The following is a 19,162-nucleotide window of genomic DNA, read 5'->3' on the forward strand; positions in this document are numbered from 1 at the left end:
AAAAATCTTCATTTATTTTTGAGAGAGAGCGTGTGAGCAGGGAGGAGCAGAGAGAGAGGGAGACACAGAATCTGAAGCAGGCTCCAGGCTCTGAGCTGTCAGCACAGAGTGCGAAGTGGGGCTGGAACTCCCGAACTGCGCGATCATGACCTGAGCCAAAGTCGGACGCCCAACTGACTGAGCCACCCAGGTGCCCCAAGAATCAATCCTTCTTCAAGTGGCTTATCGCTACAATTTTCAATTGTGCTCTGAAAACTTAGAAATGATAACTTCCTGTTCTTCATTTTTTAAACTATGTTTTCTTTTTTTAACATTTATTTATTATTGAGAGACAGAGACAGAGCATGAGTGGGGGAGGGGCAGAGATAGAGGGAGACACAGAATCTCAAGCAGGCTCCAGGCTCTGAGCTGTAAGCACAGAGCCCACTGCGGGGCTCGAACTCACAAACCAAGAGATCATGACCTGAGCCGAAGTCAGATGCTTAACCAACTGAGCCACCCAGGTGCGCCATTTTTTTTTAAACTTAACGAGATCATTTAATAAAGGGCCTGCAACTTTGCAATCTCTATTATGAGCTTTATTTGTCCACATTCATATAACTCTTTTGTAAGTACAAAAGCCTATTTAAGAGATGTAAAAAATAGACAAAATTTTTATTATATAAGCTCTGACAGAAAACATGGATATGGCTATCAACAGAAAATTTATAAAAGAGAAAATATGAATGACCATTAGCTATATGAAAAAAGTTCAATCTTATCAATAACTAAGGAGATAAAAATGAAAACATTAACTTTTATCATCAAATTAATAAGAGATTTTAAACATTTTATCATCCAATGTTGGCAAAAGCAAATATATACTCCCACATTGTGAAAATGTGAAATAGTTCCCAATTTGGCAAAATCTATTAAAAGCCTGAAAAAATATCTATTTCTTTTGACCCAGTAATTCCATTTTCAGAAGTTCATTCTATGGATAAAAAGAAAAAAAACAAAAGATGTACAAAAAGATTTAGGTGCTAGGATATTCACTGTATTATATAATGGGGTATCTACTCACACTTGTGAAAACCTTGATGCAACCTTTCAATATCAGAAGATCAGTTAAGTTGTATATCCTTCTACAGTTCTGCAGACACTTAAAGATTTGGTTTCAACAACATTTAATGGTATGCGCAAACTTTAATGCTTTACCCGTATCGGTCCACATTCACTACTCAAGAAGCTCTGCTCTAATAATCATCCCCTCTCATACTATGGCCACACTGTTTCTTGTGTCTTTTACCTTGATTAAAACCTTCTCATGAAGTCCAACAATACCCACATCCTCATTCCCTTTGATGAACTTTAAATTCCTTGATTGAAACCAGCTTTTCCCTAATAATCCCCTTTCTTCTGAGGCTGTTCATGGCTCACATTCTTCAAATTAGGAAAACACTGTGTCATACGCTACGGGTAAAACCCCTACTCCTTTGAACTTCATGCCATATGACTGTTACCTTTATCCTTTTCTTCTCTCGATTTGTGAACCTTTATTACTTACTATCTCTGACATCTTGATTTCAGTTTTCCTCTCTACTCTACATCATGCCATCCTCCATACAACATCCTGACCTGACCTTGTTTTCCTCAGCTCCAGTAATGATGATTTCGTTTCCTCTCTACTTAGTCACCCTATCATGGTCACTCTCGTCATTATCTGCGACTGCTGAAGCTCTGATTTGAAAATGTAAATCTGGAAAACCAACCCGACAACAACCACTATTCTTCTACCAAATTTCACTGAATATAAGATGTACATTATTTCACATTGTTATATCTCTGAAATTGGGATACACCTTGTAATCAGTGGCATCATCTAATTGCTACTGACCAAAAGGTATTCTTAATATACTTGGTATTGCCTACATATGTGTGAATATTAAAAGTGTCAGCATCAAAACCTTCAGAATGAGTACCATCAAGTGTTGGTGATGTAGCATTTCTTAAAATTATGCAATTATGTAGAGATAATTTACTTTGGACTCCCACTTGGGATTATTATTTAACAGGCCTTCTTCACCATCTCCAAACACCCTCTTTATGACCACTAAGCTTGATGTCAGAAAGAGTGATAAATTTGGAAAAATAGTCATCAAGGAGTCTGAATGAAAAAGTAAGTTCAAAAAAGACTGATGATGACTCATTCACATTCATTCCATGGAAAATCTGAACAAAATGACAACTCACTACCATTAAGAAAAAAATAAACAAAAAACCCTCGATCTGAAGAAGTTTTAGAGATTCCTTAACCAATTATTTTAATTCACATTTTGCTTTTTATATAAGAGTAAGTGAAGATAAAGATTTACATCTGCTTAAGACTAAAAGAATTCTTTCAATATTATATTGCATACTAAATATATAGTTAGAACTCTAACTCATAAGAAAGACTATCGTAGTGTTTTCTTAATGATGCATAAAAGCGCAACTTACAAGTTTCAGATTTCAATAAAATAGATAGCTCTCTTGCTCATTTATTTCCACTGTATCTTTTCTTTGATCTTATGGATGCCCTTAATCCCTTGATTTTTCTATTTTATTTTTTTTTAAGTTTATTTATTTATTTTGAGAGAATGAGAGAGCCATGGAAGGGTCAGAGAGAGGGAGAGAGAATCCCAAGCAAAATCCACACTGTCAGCACAGAGCCTGATGCAGGGCTCAAACTCATGAACGATGAGATTATGACCTGAACCAAGAGCTGAGCTGAAACCAAGAGTCAGATACTTAACCAACTGAGCCACCCAGATGCCCCTTCTTTGTTTTTGAAGTTTACTCTTGCCAATAATCTTAACTCCCTTGCAACACTGCCCATCTTCTGCACCTACTTGATAATCACAAATCTTGAATGCATGCAACCATCTGCTGTCTACAGTAAGGCAACCAAACATTCCTGGAAAATATAATTTCTTAGCTTCCAATTGTAACTGAGCCCTCATGCTATTTACCACTTCTCCTTTTTCACTTATCAAGTCTCTCTTCTTTCTCTACCAACTATATTCAGGTCTCTTCTCTTTTTAAACCTCCTATACTCTGTCAACTTTCCCTATACATGACAACACTACCTTTAAAAATTAAGAAAAATCGTTATGTGCAAAAAATAACACATCTGTGAATTCATTACCCAGCCTAAGAAATGGTACATTATCAGTAAAGTCATTATATATCCTTCCCTAATCTCATTTCCCACCCTTTCCACCCTAAATTTTTATATCATCTCCTTGCTTTTTGTTAGTTTTGCTACATATGTATTTAAGGAGATCAGGACAAGGCCACCCCAAAATATGCTGCTTTGGCATATTATTTTGAGTTGAAGACACTTGAAAAACAGCCAATGCAAGGACACTATGACCTTCCTTTTTCTTCCTAAAAGCAGGAGATAAAATTCCCATGTGAAAGGTGCCTTCTCTGTACTAGAAGGAAGAAGCACACTTATCACCCAAGATGGGGAGTCAAGATCAAGAGACATCTACATAAACATATCTTGTTAAAATAACTATCTTCCTTTAGTCTACCCACTTATTTTGGTTACTTTCCCACAATTTCTACTTTGTTCAACCTAGTATATAAGCACTTAGGCCTAATCACTTCTTTGGGTCTTCATTTTTCTTGTGAACTTTGCTTTTCTCCTGTTAATCTGTCTTGTGTCCAGAGACTCTATGATAGTAGAGTAATAGTTTACCTCCCTTTCAGCATATCTCTAAATGATGCTGATTTTGCATGATCTGAACTTTTATACATTCTCCTGCTGATGAACATTTGGGTTATTTCCCACCCCCTTCAAAGAAAGCAGCTATGAACATTGTTGTCCATGTGTCCTGATACACATGTGTAACCATTTAGAACTGCTACCATGTACAGCATGTTGTAGGGCATGGATCTTCAATTTCACTAAATGCTGACAAATTGTTCTCCAAAGTGGTCTAACCAATTCAAGCTTCCACTTACAGTGTGTAAATCCCCATTACTTTATTTTTGTGAACATTTTATACTGTCCATATTTTTCTATATTTCTAAATGGTCTAAAGGAATATGTATTTTTTATGTAACCAGGAGTGACTATAATTATTATGAAACCAGAAGTTATTCTAATTTATTAAGTAACAAAAGCAACTTTAAGATCCTACTCAGAACTTAAAGTTAATTATGCTTAGTATCCACCAGTTGTGGAATATAAAGTGCCATCTGCCTTTGTGTGGTCAGTTTCTAATTCTACACCTTCAGTAAGTACTTAATGTTGCTAGGTCACTCTATGCCAAAGAGAGAATTGAGAGTACACTCTAGGCTTCAGAGAACTTCTTGTCTAGTTAAGGAGACAACTAAACAATACTTTTATGTAACTAAAGAACAATTAACACCAACCTAACAGCATTTATTCATTCACTGAAGTACTTTCTGAACACATACCATGTGCAAGGCACTATTCAAGGTACTGATGAAAAAACAATAAAATAAAGCCCCTGTCCTCAATGAACTTATAAGGAATAACAGACTAGTAAAATTTATGTCAGATATATTGCACTCTATGCAGAAAAACAATCAAAGAAAGGTACAGAGACTAAGGAGAGGACTGAATTTAAAATAGGACACTCAAGGAAGGTTTCAATGAGAAGGTGCCATTTGAATCAAGACCTGTAAAGTTAAGAAAACAAGTCATAATGAGATCTAGAAAACAGCTTTTCAGGCATTGAGAATAAGCAAAAGCATGGCTAACATGTCCAAAGAAGTGGGCATGGATGGAATACAGTGAATGGAAAAAATACTACCAGTATTAAGAATTCAGAGGAGGGGAAATCATGGTCTGAGAGAGTCAAAGAAGAATCTATGGAGGAGGAAAGCCTAAGACAAATTTAGAAAGATGGGTAACATAGAAAAAAAAGGTTGTATTATATAAAGGAAACCCTATAAAGATATATCATGACATAAACATAGCAAGAAAGAATGAAGAGATCAACATGATTATAGCAAATGACTTCTGCATGGGTGCTAAGGGCTAAAATTGGACTCAGACTATATCATAAAAACAAGAACCATAAGAGCGATGCAAAGACAAAAAAGAAGTTTTAAATTTTTTTAACTTAATGAAAAGTCATTTAGAAAAATGATCTGGAATCAATGTAATACGGATAATAGGAAGTTAGACTAGGGGCAGAGAAGTTATAAGACTATGGCACATGGGAACAGATAAATGGGATAAACTAGGTCCAAAATATAAACAACTTGGAAATAGATGGACAGAATGAATGCAGAAAACAGGGTCAAACTTGTATTAAAGTTTCTAAGTTAGGAAACTGCAGAAACAGTAATCAGAGATAAAATGACACATATGTTACAGAGATCATTTCATCCAGAGCAGTGTGTTTAGAACGGTTACAAAATGAAAAGTTAAACTCCTTATCCAAAAAAGATATGAATGTACATTTTTTTTTTAAACTTACATAATAGTTCTCCATTGAGAACTCAATTATACCTCCTATACAGGACATGATCCTCAATTTTACCTCCTTAAAATGCTTTATCACATCATAAATGGAGAACTTATTTATTCTACGTTATTCTCTAGTATCTACACATTTAGATTTTAAAGAATAGGCAAAGAACCTAGAAATGTATTCATTTGAAACAATTCCTTAGGAAGGCAAGTTTTAAATCATTGGAAATATGATACACATTATTTAATAAAATGATGTGGAGACAACTGTCCAGCCTTCTGAAGGAAAAATTAAAACTGTTTTCTTCCCTCACCTCATTCTTTATAACAAACACCAAAATACATTCCAGGCCTTATTAAACATTTAAAGGTAAATACAAGTTGCAGAACATTAAGAGAAGAAAATGTTTTATTAAAAGGTAAAATGACAGTATGTCTATACAAATGACTTAGAGCAACTAAGACTCTCATATATCAATAGTGGAAATATAAAATGGTGCACCAACTTTGGAGAAGAATTTAGCAGTTTCTTAAAGAGTTACACATACACCTAACATGCAACCCAGCTACTCCATGCCTAGGTATTCATCCAAGAGAAATAAAAGTATATATCCATACAAAGACTCATACACAAATGTTCACAGCCATTTTACTTTTAACAGCCAAAAATGGGAAACAATCCAAATGATCAACAGGTGAACAGATAAGCTGTCATGTATTTATAGAATAGAATATTACTCAGCAAGAAAAAAGAGTGGACTACTAAAACACAGTGTGAATTAACCTCAAAGTAATTATGCTGAAAGAAGCCATCCACACCCCTCAACCACAGTACATAGTGCATGATTCCATTTAAATAAATTCCTCAAAATGAAAATTATAGTTACAGAAATCAGATCAGTAGTTGCCAGGGGCTGGAGAGGGGATAGGAAGGGGCAAGAAGGAGGAACTACAAAGGGACATGAGAAAATTCTGGGGTGTGATGGGTATGTTCATTACCTTTACTGCAGTGATAGTTTCATGATATTTACTTATACTTAGCAAACTGTACACTGTAAATAGGTGCATGTATATATCAATTTTACCTCAATAAAGCTTTTTAAAATGTTTATTTGTCTTAGAGAGAGAAAGAGAGTGCAAGCAGGGGAGGGGCAGAGAGAGAGGGAGACACAGAATCTGAAACAGGCTCCAAGCTTTGAGCTGTCAACAGAGCCCGCAGGGCTTGAACTCACTCACAAACTGCAATATCATGACCCAAGCCGAAGTTGGAAATTTAACCAACTGAGCCACCCAGGCACCCCTCAAAAAAGCTGTTTTTAAAAAGTAAAATAACATCAGGCCATACACAAAAAAACTATAGACTATTTTTACCTGTGGTGCGTAATTTTATGTTTATCTTTCATGGTGGGTAATTTTAAATAAAAAATTAAATAATAGTAACAATTTTAATAAAATGAGCTGTGGTATTACAATTCAAAAACTTGGAAGAAGAGAGGATTTGAACCAGTGACAGGACTGAACAGTGTTTTAGAAAAGAACATCTCAATGAATTACCTCAGGAAGAACAGAAGAACATATTTAAAAATAAAGCCAAGAGCCACAATATGTCAAACCAAGTACATACGAGGACAGGTACTGAGCAAATTCAAAGGCAGGAATCTAGTAGCAGAAGCAAATTATAATGCAACAGATGAACAGACTGACAGAGACAAGCTAAGGAACATGGTCCAAGTATACGAAGCAAATCATTCCTGGAATGCTTAAAAACACTAAGATATGAGACTGATTTTAAAACAGAAAGCAGGGTGGCCCAAATCAGGTGGAGCTAGAGAGTGTGTAGCTAAAAATGGGTCATAGTCAAGTAGAGTGCAGAATGAACAAAAGCAGTGTAGCTGTGCACAAAAAATAGGAGCCCACAAAAAAAAATTCTCCTCAAAGTAAGGATGGCTGCTCCATCTGGCTTTCACTCCTGGTTGCTCAAAGAGAAATGGCCCTAATCCCAACAAAACACCCTTAGTAGCTTCTGAAATTTTAACTTCTCTCAGAAGTGAAGATATTTTAGTTTTAACTTGAATTATATATAAATTCACTTTCATAAAGTATTAAAAAAAAAAAGCTCCTTGAAAGCAGAGATCTTATCTTATTCAAACTTTTATCAGTAACACCCAGTATTATGTCTTCTACACATCACATGCTTAAATGATACTTAAAAGTTTTGAACAAGAAAACCATCAAAAAAAATGTGCACTGAAATCTAGATTATCCACCTACTTTTTTCAATTAAAAATTTTTTTAATATATATTTTAAGTTTATTTTGAGAGAGAATGCCACAAGGGAGGAAGAGTCAGAGAGAGAGAATCCCAAGCAAGATCTGCACTGTCAGTGCAGAACCCACGAACCGTGAGCTCATGACTTGAACCAAAGTTGGACGCTTAGCCGACTGAGCCACCCAGGTGCCCCTACATTATCCACTTTCTGAATTATCACTTAATATTCCTAAACCAGTTTCCTTCCATTGCTCAGGACATCTCTTTTTTCCTTTCCCACTGTCAAGAAAATATGTGATCCCTAAATGGAAAACAACCAGTAAAAGCTTAAATAATTGGAAATGATAATTAGAAAAATTTGTGGCAAAAAAATAAAATCTCATGTAATCAAAAGTCAAACATACATAATTTTTTAAATTAGTCATACTCAGCTTACAGTTCTTGGTAAGATACTAGGCCAAGCTCCCTCCCTTTGAAGTTTTTCTACAAGTGAGAGACTGAATATAAGAAAAAAACAAACAAAAAAAAACAAAATAAACAAACAAAAAACTGAAAAATCCCTGGGAAACAAATCCTGGCTTATCAGGACAAAGGGAGGGAAAAGTAGCAACCCAGAGCTGAATAACTTTGGGGGATGGGGCTGGATGATGGGACAGCTTTTCAGAAATGTCTCTCTCCAGTCTCCACAGGTAAAAAAAAAAGCAATTGCTCTGAGGTAATGTCAGGGTAGTACTCCAGTTTGCCTGGGGCAGCAGACCTGATCTCTGTTTGCTGAACAAACTTCCTTGGGAGCTTGGTCTTGATAAAGAGCAACTCTCAGATGGAGTTACTACCCTGAGGGATATAGTTACTAGGTAGATGATGCAAATGGGAAGTCCAGACTAACACTGTAGGGCTCTCTGCCCTGAGGTTCTTCTTCCTTCCTCCTGACAACCTTACCACTCCTCTCAAACAATACCAGTTAACTTAATGTAGCTGAAAATCTCAATGGAAAATGTGTTCATGTAGAAGAAAAGAAAACAAAAAAATTCAAGCATTAAAGAAGTATAAGGACAATTAAAACCTTTTTAAAGATTAAAAACAAAATATAGGGCACCTAGATGGCTCAGTCCATTAAGCAACTGACTTCAGCTCAGGTCATGATTTCTCAGCTTGTGGGTTAAAGCCCGGCATCAGGCTCGCTGCTATCCCCCCACTCATGCTCTCTCTTGCTCAAAATAAACATTAAAAAAGTACAAAAAATTGTACATACATTAAAAAAAAGTTAATGACCCAGACAGAATTTATTTTTTTAAATGTTTATTTATTTTGGGGGGGGGGAGGGAGAGAGAGAGAGAGAGAGAATGAATATGCAAGCAGGGGAGGGGCAGAGAAGAGAGAGGGAGACACAGAATCCATAGCAGGCTCCAGGCTGAGCTGTCAGCACATAGCCTGACACAGGGCTCAACCTCAAAAACTGTGATATCATGACCTGAGGTGAAGTCAGATGCTTAACTGATGAGCCACCCAGGCACCCCAGAATATAATTTTTTTTTAATTTTAGAGAGCGCAGGGGACAAGAGAGAGAATCCCAAGCGGGCCCCATGCCCAGCGTGGAGCCTGACACGGGGCTTGATCCCATGGCTATGGGATCATGACCTGAGCTAAAATCAAGAGTTGGATGCTTAACTGACTGAGTCACCCAGGTGGCCCCAGAGTATAAATTTTAGATGACCCTAATACATAGCCTCAGAAATGAGAGGATATGGGTAACATGAAGTATAAATAGTTTTTTAAAAAAGAAACAAGGGATGCCTGGGTGGCTCAGCCGGTTAACCATCTGACTTCAGTTCAGGTCATGATCTCTCTCACAAAATAAACATTTATAAAGGAAGATTCTCTCCCTCTACCCCTTCCCCCCTTGCTCTCGCTCAAAAAATAAAAATAGATTTTAAAAAAGATGTATAAATTAAACAGGAATACATGAATGACCAAGAATTTTCTAGAATTAAAAAATGTTAAACTGACATGTATAAGTAAAACATACAGACATACATAAATAACACTTTGATACATACAATGAAATATTAAGAGAATCAAAGACAAAAAGAAAATTCTAAAAGCTTCTAACAAGGTAGAGTTCACTTATAGAGGAATAAGATCAAAATGACATCAGATATCTCATCAGCAACACAAAGTTGCTGTGTGGAATAATTTTTAAATGTTGATAGACTTTTGAACCAAAAAGTTTATATACAGATAAACTATCATCAAAAGTAAAGACCTCAGGCACATGAAGTCTTAGAAGATTTCCTGTATTAAAGGCCCTCTTTGAAAATACTCATTAAAGGAACTATTTCCAACAAGAATGATGTTGTGACATACATGAAAGTCAACAAATAATTTGGTAAAACTTATTATTATTTTTAAAAAGGAACAGAACAGGGGCACCTGCCCCTCCCCATGCTTTCTCTCTCAAAAATAAACATTTAAAGAAAAAAAAAAAAAAAAGAAGTGAAATGTGTAACTTTCCAAACTATGAACAGAAAATTCAATCTATTCAATGGGAAAAGGGGGAGGGACAGAGACAGGGAGACACAGAATCTGAAACAAGTTCCAGGCTGTGAGCTGTCAGCACAGAGATGTGGGGCTCAAACTCATGAACTGTGAGATCATGACCTGAGCCAAAGTTGGCCCCTAACTGACTGAGCCACCCACACGCCCAGCAGCATTATTCTTAATAACCAAAAAGTGGAAACAACGCAAATGCCCATCAACTGATGAATGGATAAACAAAATACAATAATATATATCCAACAACAAAATATTATTTGGCCACAGGAAGGAATGAAGTATTGACATGTGCTACAACACAGATAAACTCTGAAAGCATTATGTTATGTGAAAGAAGCCATGTTTTGTGACTATAAAAGGCCACATATTATATGAGTCCACTTACTTGAAATGTTCAGAATAGGTAAACCCATTGAGTAGGAGACAGAAAGGCAATCAGTGATTTCCAGGATCTGGGGAAAGGGGCAACGGGGAATGACTGCTAACAGACAAGTTTCTTTGGGGGTGACAAAAATATTCTAAAATTAGGTAATAATAATGACTGCACTCTGTGAATATATTAACAACCAGTGAACTTTATGGCATGTGAGTTTTATCGCAATAATGTTACAAATACACATATATACACAAAGCAACAACTCTCACAAGTATAGGGACATCAACAATTTTAGATGGCAATTTTAACTTACTCTTCTCCGAAACTAATAGATCAATAGGAAAAGATTAATTACAGAAAATACAAGTAAGCTCAAACTAACAAATATATATAAAACTTACATACTGTGGAAAGTACACATGGTTTTCAAAGACACAAGAAGCATTTGCAAAAACCAACTATGTGCTGACCACAAAGTCAACAACTTCCCCTCCAAACAAACATTATATAATGTATGTTCTTTGGTCCTAACAAAAAAACTAAAAATCTGTATTAAAAACAAAACAAAACCCAGCAACAAACATTAAAAAACAAAACAAAACAAAACCTCCACCCATATGTCTAGAAACTCAAAAGCCATAGCTCTAAATCCTCAGGTTAACAAAGAAATTATAAAGGAAATTACAAAATAATTTTTTAAAAAGTACAAAAACACTAAATGACAAAATCTGTGAGACAGAATACTCAAAAAATCAAATACATTTATATGCTTATATAAGAAAAATTAAAGTTCAAGTTGAAAAAGATCACAGAAGAACTCAAGTTGAAAAAGATCATAGAAGAAATAAAAAAAAAAACAAAACAAAGGAAACAAAGATATGGGCAGGAATCAATCAAATAGAGTATAAATCAACAAAATGCAAAAGATGAATAAAATCGGGGCGCCTGGGTGGCTCAGTCAGTTAACCGTCTGACTTCAGCTCAGGTCATGATCTCGTGATTTGTGAGTTTGAGCTGTGTAAGGCTCTGTAATGACAGCTCAGAGCCTGGAGCCTACTTCAGATTCTGTGTCTCCCCCTCTCTCTGCCCCTCCCACACTCATGCTCTCTCAATAATTAAACATTAAAAAAATTTTTTTAATTAAAAAAATGAATAAAATCAAATGCTGGTTCTTTGAAAAGATTAATATGACAAACTTCTGGCAAGATTAATCAAGAAAAGTGAAAAGGGATGCAAGTGTGATAAATGAAAGATTTAAAAGTACTATTATGATAATGCTATGTTTACATTGTTATATGAGATTATAATATTTGTTAATAAATCTGAAAATCTAAGCAGAATGGATATACTTTCTTAAACGGTTAAAGAACCTGAATACACCAATAACCACAAAGACATCCTCTCCCAAAGAGCTGTAAACCCTGACAGTTATACAAGCTGAATTCTCCCCAATTTTCAAGGAGCAAATAATCCCTATTTTCTACAATTTGTTACAGATAATAGAATACAAAGAGGGAAATATCTAACGTGTTTTATATGGCTAACACCATTGTGATTTCTAAACTAGATGGTAACAAGAAAAGAATCGATAGCTATTTTGTTTTCTTAGATTCTGTATTTGTCTATTTGGCATCCATCCACCACAAGGCCAATTACATTAACTATATTTTCTCATTTTCTGTATTCTTGATGCTCTGGCATTTGCAACCTGGCAGAGAAACTGTCTCTCCCAGGGTTGGCCATTTGTTGAGAGAGAGTGAAGGGTTCACCCAGGAATATATCTTTCACATGTAAATTAACCAACCTAGAACCCATACTCTGAATCATCTCCTTTATCTGGGTCTTATACTCCAGGAGGCACTATTTCTCAGTCCTAAGCACTAAGAGTCAGGTATCAGCAAAAGGAGGTTCCTACCAGTCAATATTCTATGTTGTCATCAGTCAAAAAGAGTTGTGAAAAACTTTGTGAGATTTAGTTAAAACATATTTACTATAATTAATGACCTCTTCCAATTATTAACTTAATTTACCAATAAAAGGAAAACTACATTTTATTCCGCTTAGAAACACAAACTTATTGGTGTGCCTGGTTGGTTAAGCATCTGATTTCGGGTCAGGTCATAATCTCACAGTTCGTTAGAGCCCTGCATCGGGCTCTGTGTTGACAGCTGTTGCCTGGAGACAGCCTACTTTGGATTTTGCATCTCTCTCTCTCTCTCTCTCTGGCCCTCCCCCACTTGCACTCTGTCTCTCTCTCTCAAAAATAAAAACATTTTTAAAAATGAAAGAAAGAAAGAAAGAAAGAAAGAAAGAAAGGAAGGAAGGAAGGAAGGAAGGAAGGAAGGAAGGAAGAAAGAAAGAAAGAAAGAAAGAAAGAGAAAAGAGAAACACAAGCTTATTTTCCAAAGGAACATCATTAACTATGTTGGAAATAACTAGCACACTTATAATCAACAAAGGTCTTGTAGTCCTCCCCACAGGGCAAATTTTAATGAAATACACTTGGCAATGTATTTTTTTTTTCAAAAGACAAGCAACAGTTTGGCACGTAATATATAATCACAATGACCAAGTCAGGTGTGCAGCATTCCCAGTACAGACTTTATTAGAGTTCAGTTATACATACACAGTCTCTTGACACTGAAGATGTAGTTCTTGCAGATAATGCCCAAAGGCAGGAAATGAATCTCCTCCCAAATGCTGCTTCTTATCTTTAAAGTAACCTCAAATTATTACTAAACTAATAAAGTAATTTTGTTCCAGAAAATGATCTGATCTATTTTATTTTCAGCTTTTGATAAATCCAAGAATGAGATGAGGGATTATTACTTTTTGTCTCACTATACACACTGAAACACAACAAGAAAATAAAGGAAAAAAATTGTTAATAATTTTTTATGGTAAAGTTGGAATAGGCAGTATCAAAGGCTGTCAATAGATGAGGAAGATGTGTACAGTTTTGGAAAAATAAAAAGTTAATTTTGTTATTTAAAAGCAAATTTGGAAGTAAAGCTTTTACTGTCTTCTAATTAGAAACTGTCAGTTGTCAGTTTAAAAAAATGAGTAAAAAGAGTGCAGTAAGACTGTACACAATAAAAAAATAATTCAAAATATAATTATGGTTATTATTGCCTTCTTTATGGAATTTTTCTAACATAATGGCCCTTAGCTAATGGCTACAACCCAACATGAAGATCAAGATTCTATTAAAAAGCCAAAAAAAAAAAAAAAAAAAAAAAAAAAAAAGCAGGATGGAGACAGAACAAGAAAATTTCAGATGACTAATGATTAATGTTGATATAGTTACTGCACACAGACAACGCATTAGATTTATTGTAGCAATGTGGGCACTATATATTGCACTTCTACTCTGTGCCATGCAATGTACTAGGCATTTAATATTATAGTGATAAAGGCACAATTACACATCTACTCTATACCATACACTGTACTAGGCATTTAAGATATACTCTAAGCCTTAAAATAAACTTTTAGTAGGCAGTATTATAAAACAGGTTTGTTTGTTTTTAATGTGGAACTGAATCTCAGAGAGATTAAACAATTTGCCCAAGATCTTAAAGCTAGGAAAACAATGCAAAGCTTCTGGCGTAACATGGCAAATTAATACATGTTGCAGCCTCCTTTTCCTCCTAATCCAAACCTTCGAAATGACAGAAAAGAAATCCATAATCATGCTAGAAAACAAGAAGGGATACCTTCAACGGACTGGAAACTTGAAGAATATAAAAGGCAAGAAAGCAAACTGCTTAAAGAGACTGAATGCTAGAAAAGGTGGGAGTGGTTCCCAGGGTGCTACAAATTCTGAGATAAGGGATGCAAAGAGCAGGAAAAGACAGAAGACAGATTAACTCATTTTCTGGAAAAGGCAAATAACAGAGATTTCATTTCTGCCCTTAGTTGGAAAGTGAGAACACAGGAACTTGAGTTAGCCTGGTAAAATTTTAGAACACCAAGGATAAAGAGAAAAATCCTTAAAAACAACTGGTGAAGGAAGTTGGGAGTACAAATTACTTACAAAGAATTAGATTGATACCACACACCTCCATTTGGAAAGAGTGGATATAAAAGTAAAACAAAGTATTATATTTAAAAGTTCTGAAGGAAAGGGGGCACCTGGATGGCTCAGTCGGTCAAGCAGCCAGCTTGGTTTTGGCTTAGGTCATAACCTAACAGTTTGTGAGTTTGAGCCCCATATTGGCTCCATGCTGATAGATAGTGTGAAGCCTGCTTGGGATTTTCTCTCTCTCCTTCTCTCTGCCCCTCCCCTTCTCTCTAAATAAATAAATAAATAAATAAATAAATAAGTAAGTAAATGATTTAAAAAAAATAAAAAAGTAAAAGTTCTGAAGGAAAATAATTTTGAACTTGGAATTCTATACAAAACCAAACTCTTTCAAATATGCCTCGCTGGCTCAATCCATAAAACGTGTGACTCTTAATTCTCAGGGCTATAAATTCGAGCCCTATGTTGAGTGTAGAGATTACTTAAAAATAAAATCTTAAAAAAAAAGTTACAAGAAAATAACAAAGTAATAAAATATCATAAAATAGAAGACTAAAAAACTAAAAAATAGCAGATAATCAATAATCAAAAAAGCTGATTCTTGAAAAAGGTAGTAAATAATATAGGCAAACTTTTATCAGGTCTAAGAAAAAGGAGAGAAAGCAAACATCAGGAATAAAAAGCAGACAATTACAAATCCAGAAGAGATTTCAGAAGACATTTTAGCTACTACTGAAATTCTCTACAAATATGATTTGAATCCCTAAAAAAAAAAAAAATTACTTAAGAAAATTTAAATGGCCAACATTAGCTGAAAAAGTAGAAATGTGAACAGATTTAAAAAAAGAAGAAATCAAAATAGTGAAGGACAAAATGCAAATAAATTACTTTGCATTTTAACATATTTTAAAGGAAAATACTTTCCTTTTTTACTATTCTAGAGCAGAGGTTGTTAAATATTTTGGTTTCAGGACCTTTTTTTTTTTTTTTTAAGTTTATTTACTTATTTTGAGAGAGACAGAGACAGCACAAGCGGGGGAAGGGCAGAGAAAAAGGGAGAGAGAAACCCAAGCAGGCTCCATGCTGTCAGCTCAGAGCCCGATGTGGGGCTCGAACTCATGAAACGTGAGATCATGACCTGAACTGAAACCGAGTCAGACGCTCAACTGACTGAGCCACCCAGGCACTCCTCAGGACCTTTTTTTAATACTTCTTAAAATTACTCAGGACCCAGGGGCACGTGGGTGGCTCAGTTGGTTAAGTGTCTGACTTTGGCTCAGGTCATGATCTCACATTTTGTGGGTTCCAGCCCTGTGTCGGGCTCTGCACTCTACACTGACAATGTGGAGTCTGCTTGGTATTCTCTCTCTTTCTCCCTCTCTTCTCTGCCCCTCCCTGACTTGTGCTTTCTCTCTCAAAATAAACTTAAAAAATAAAATTACTGAGGACCCACAGAACTTTTGCTTTCATGTGTTATCCTATCAATACTGACCACGTTATCTCTGTAATAGAATTGCTAGATTCTCAAATTTGCTGTATTCAATTTGTTGCAATTCACATGTAATGCAGCCTCTGGAAAACCCCACTGTATGCTTCTGAGAAAAACGGTAAAAAAAGCCAATGTCAAGGGAAGAGCCAAGATGGTGAACAGCATGGAAGTTTTTTGTGTGTCTGGTGTCCATGAAATACAGCCAGACCAACACTAACTACCCTACACACCTAGAAAACTGACTGGAGGATTAACACAACAATCATACAACCTGAACCACAGAATTCAGCAGGTACGTGGTGCAGAGAAGTGAACTTGAGGAGCGGGAAGGTGCAGGAAGGGAGGTGCTTTTGCCAGCAGAGAGAGGACGGAGACGGGGGGGGGGGGGGGGGGAGAATACAGGGAAAAGCACCCCCCCCAAAAGCAGCTAGAGAGAAAGTGGAAAATTGGAAACAGCTGCAGGGACTAAACTAAAAAGGGAGAAAGGATAAAGGAGACGGTTTAAATTCCATTAAGACTGTTAACAAGGGGAGTGCAGTCTGCAACTCCACAGCTCGATACCTGGCAGTGCTCTGGTGGGAAGGGCGAATCCCCAGGAAGAGAGTGGGGTCCGGGAGGATCTTGGGCCACACGGGGAAAAGCGGTTCTACTGCTGGAAGGACATTTGGTAGAGACTGTTGAAGCCACCTGGTCCCAGCAGACCCCAGAAAACAGCCACATTCGCTGGTGCTGGAACAAGGTCGTTAAGGGCGAAGCCTGGTGCCAGATGTGTGTTGTGATTTTCTATAATCCCTGAAAAGCTGCTGCCACACTATCTCACCAACTTTTTCTGGGGCGGGCTGGCACCTGGCCATAGTCTCAGGGCACCGGCAGCAGCAGGGTCCAGCAAAGCATTCCTGTGTGCAGCCGACATTCAGCCACTGCCCATTCAGCCATTGCTCAGTGAGACCCTCCCACAGAGGGGCAGAACAGGTCAAAGCTGCAGTCCTTCAGGGGCGCCTGGGTGGCGCAGTCGGTTAAGCGTCCGACTTCAGCCAGGTCACGATCTCGCGCTCCGTGAGTTCGAGCCCCGCGTCGGGCTCTGGGCTGATGGCTCAGAGCCTGGAGCCTGTTTCCGATTCTGTGTCTCCCTCTCTCTCTGCCCCTCCCCTGTTCATGCTCTGTCTCTCTCTGTCCCAGAAATAAATAAACGTTGAAAAAAAAAATTAAAAAAAAAAAAAAAGCTGCAGTCCTTCAGAAGTAAGGGGTTGGGGAAAACAGCCACATCTGAGACAAAACTCGGGAGAGAGGTACTGCCTGGGGCCTGGTCACGGAGAGTGAAAAAGCTGGGAGTGGATGAAGGCTGAAGACAGAGGACGGGTGTGCGATTGCTGATCCAGGAGAAAAGACTGGGTAGCTGGGTGGCACCATTTTCACTGCTCCCGCACATGCGCATACACACCTACCAAGAGCCCAACCCTTCACCCCACTAGGCTAGCAGTGCCATCTAGTGGAGAGCAGAGCCATTATGCTGAGCCCCACCCAACTGGGCCAACTTCGCTCTTCAAGAACACAAGTCTCACTGCCAGCTTAGTTTATGGACTCTAAAGCGCTACACAGACTGACTTCTAGGGGAAAACGAAGTAATTTCAGTCCTACTTCAATCTGGTAGTAGGTTCATCTATTCAATTTTCTTTTTTTTTCTCCTTTACACTTCGTTTTCTTGAATACAGAAAGAGAAAAAATTCATTTTTATTTTCAATTTTTATTAAAAATATTTTTATTTAATTTTTATTACTGATTTTTTACTTTCATGTAAATTTTTTCAAGTTTTATTTTACTTCCATCATTTTATTTTAGTCTCCTTCAGTGTATTCACCTTTTCAAATTTTCAAACAATCATTTTCCTTTTTTTCTTTTTCGTTTTTCTTTTTCTTGAATGCAGAAAGAGAAAAACTTCATTTTCATTTTTAATTTCTATTAAAAATACTCTTCTTTTTTTACTATATTTTTTGCTTTGATGTAAATTTTTTCAAATTCTATTTTACTTCCATCATTTTATTTTAGTTTACTACAGTGTATTCACTTTTTCAAATTTTCAAACGATTTCCTTTCTTTTCTTTTTTCTTTTTCTTTTTCTTGAATATAGAAAAAGAAAAAATTCTTTTTCATTAAAAATATTTTCCTTTAATTTTTTCTACTATATTCTTTACTTCTGTCTATATTTTTTCAAATTCGATATTACTTCCATCATCTCATTTTAGTCTACTCCACTGTATTCATTTTTTCAAATTCTCAAACGATTTCCTTTTTTTTTTGTTTTCCCCCTCCTTTTTTTTCTCTAATCTGTCAAACCACATTCAACACCCAGACCAAAACACACTTAGGATTTACCATCATTTATTTCATTTTTGTGTGTGTTTTAAATTTTTTAATTTTTTTTATTTTAATTTTTTTTAATTTTAATTTTTCTGCCTCATTAATTCCTTTTCTCCCTTCAAAATGACAAAACGAAGGAATTCACCCCAAAAGAAAGAGCACGATGAAATGACAGCCAGGGATTTAACCAAACACAGATACAAGCAAGATGTCTGAACCAAAATTTAGAATCACGATATAGTAAGAATACTAGCTGGAGTCGAAAATAGATTAGAATCCCTTTCTGCAGAGATAAGAGAAGTAAAAAATAGCCAGAATGAAATTAAAAATGCTATAACTGAGCTGCAATCACAGATGGATGCAGTGGCGGCAAGGATGGATAAAGCAGAACAGAGAATCAGCAATATAGAGGACAAACATAGAGAATAGTGAAGCAGAAAAAGAGGGAGATGAAGGCAAAAGAGCACGATTTAAGAATTAGAGAAATCAGTGACTCATTAAAAGGAACAACATCAGAATCATAGGGGTCTCAGAAGAGGGAGAAATAGGGGTAAGAAGGGTTATGTGAGCAAATCATAGCAGAAAACTTTCCCAACCTGGGGAAAGACACAGACATCCAAA

At 36.3% G+C, this 19,162-nt stretch overlaps 1 protein-coding gene across 3 annotated transcripts in view; it reads right to left on the reverse strand.

Moving 5' to 3' along the window:
• NSRP1 (nuclear speckle splicing regulatory protein 1) overlaps positions 1 to 19,162 on the reverse strand; it is a 61,909-nt gene that overhangs the window by 21,706 nt on the left and 21,041 nt on the right. Inside the window, exon 1 of one of the 3 annotated variants that reach the window (XM_086686430.1) lies at positions 10,680 to 10,751. The exons of the other annotated variants lie outside the window; for them this stretch is intronic. The gene's annotated coding sequence lies outside the window, so the exon portion shown is untranslated. Of the gene's footprint in view, positions 1 to 10,679; positions 10,752 to 19,162 lie in introns of those variants that run through there. 3 annotated transcript variants of the gene reach the window in all.

This window comes from Puma concolor, chromosome E1, assembly GCF_028749965.1.
Source record: "Puma concolor isolate L17-30 chromosome E1, mPumCon1.1.hap2, whole genome shotgun sequence".
NCBI lineage: Eukaryota > Metazoa > Chordata > Mammalia > Carnivora > Felidae > Puma > Puma concolor.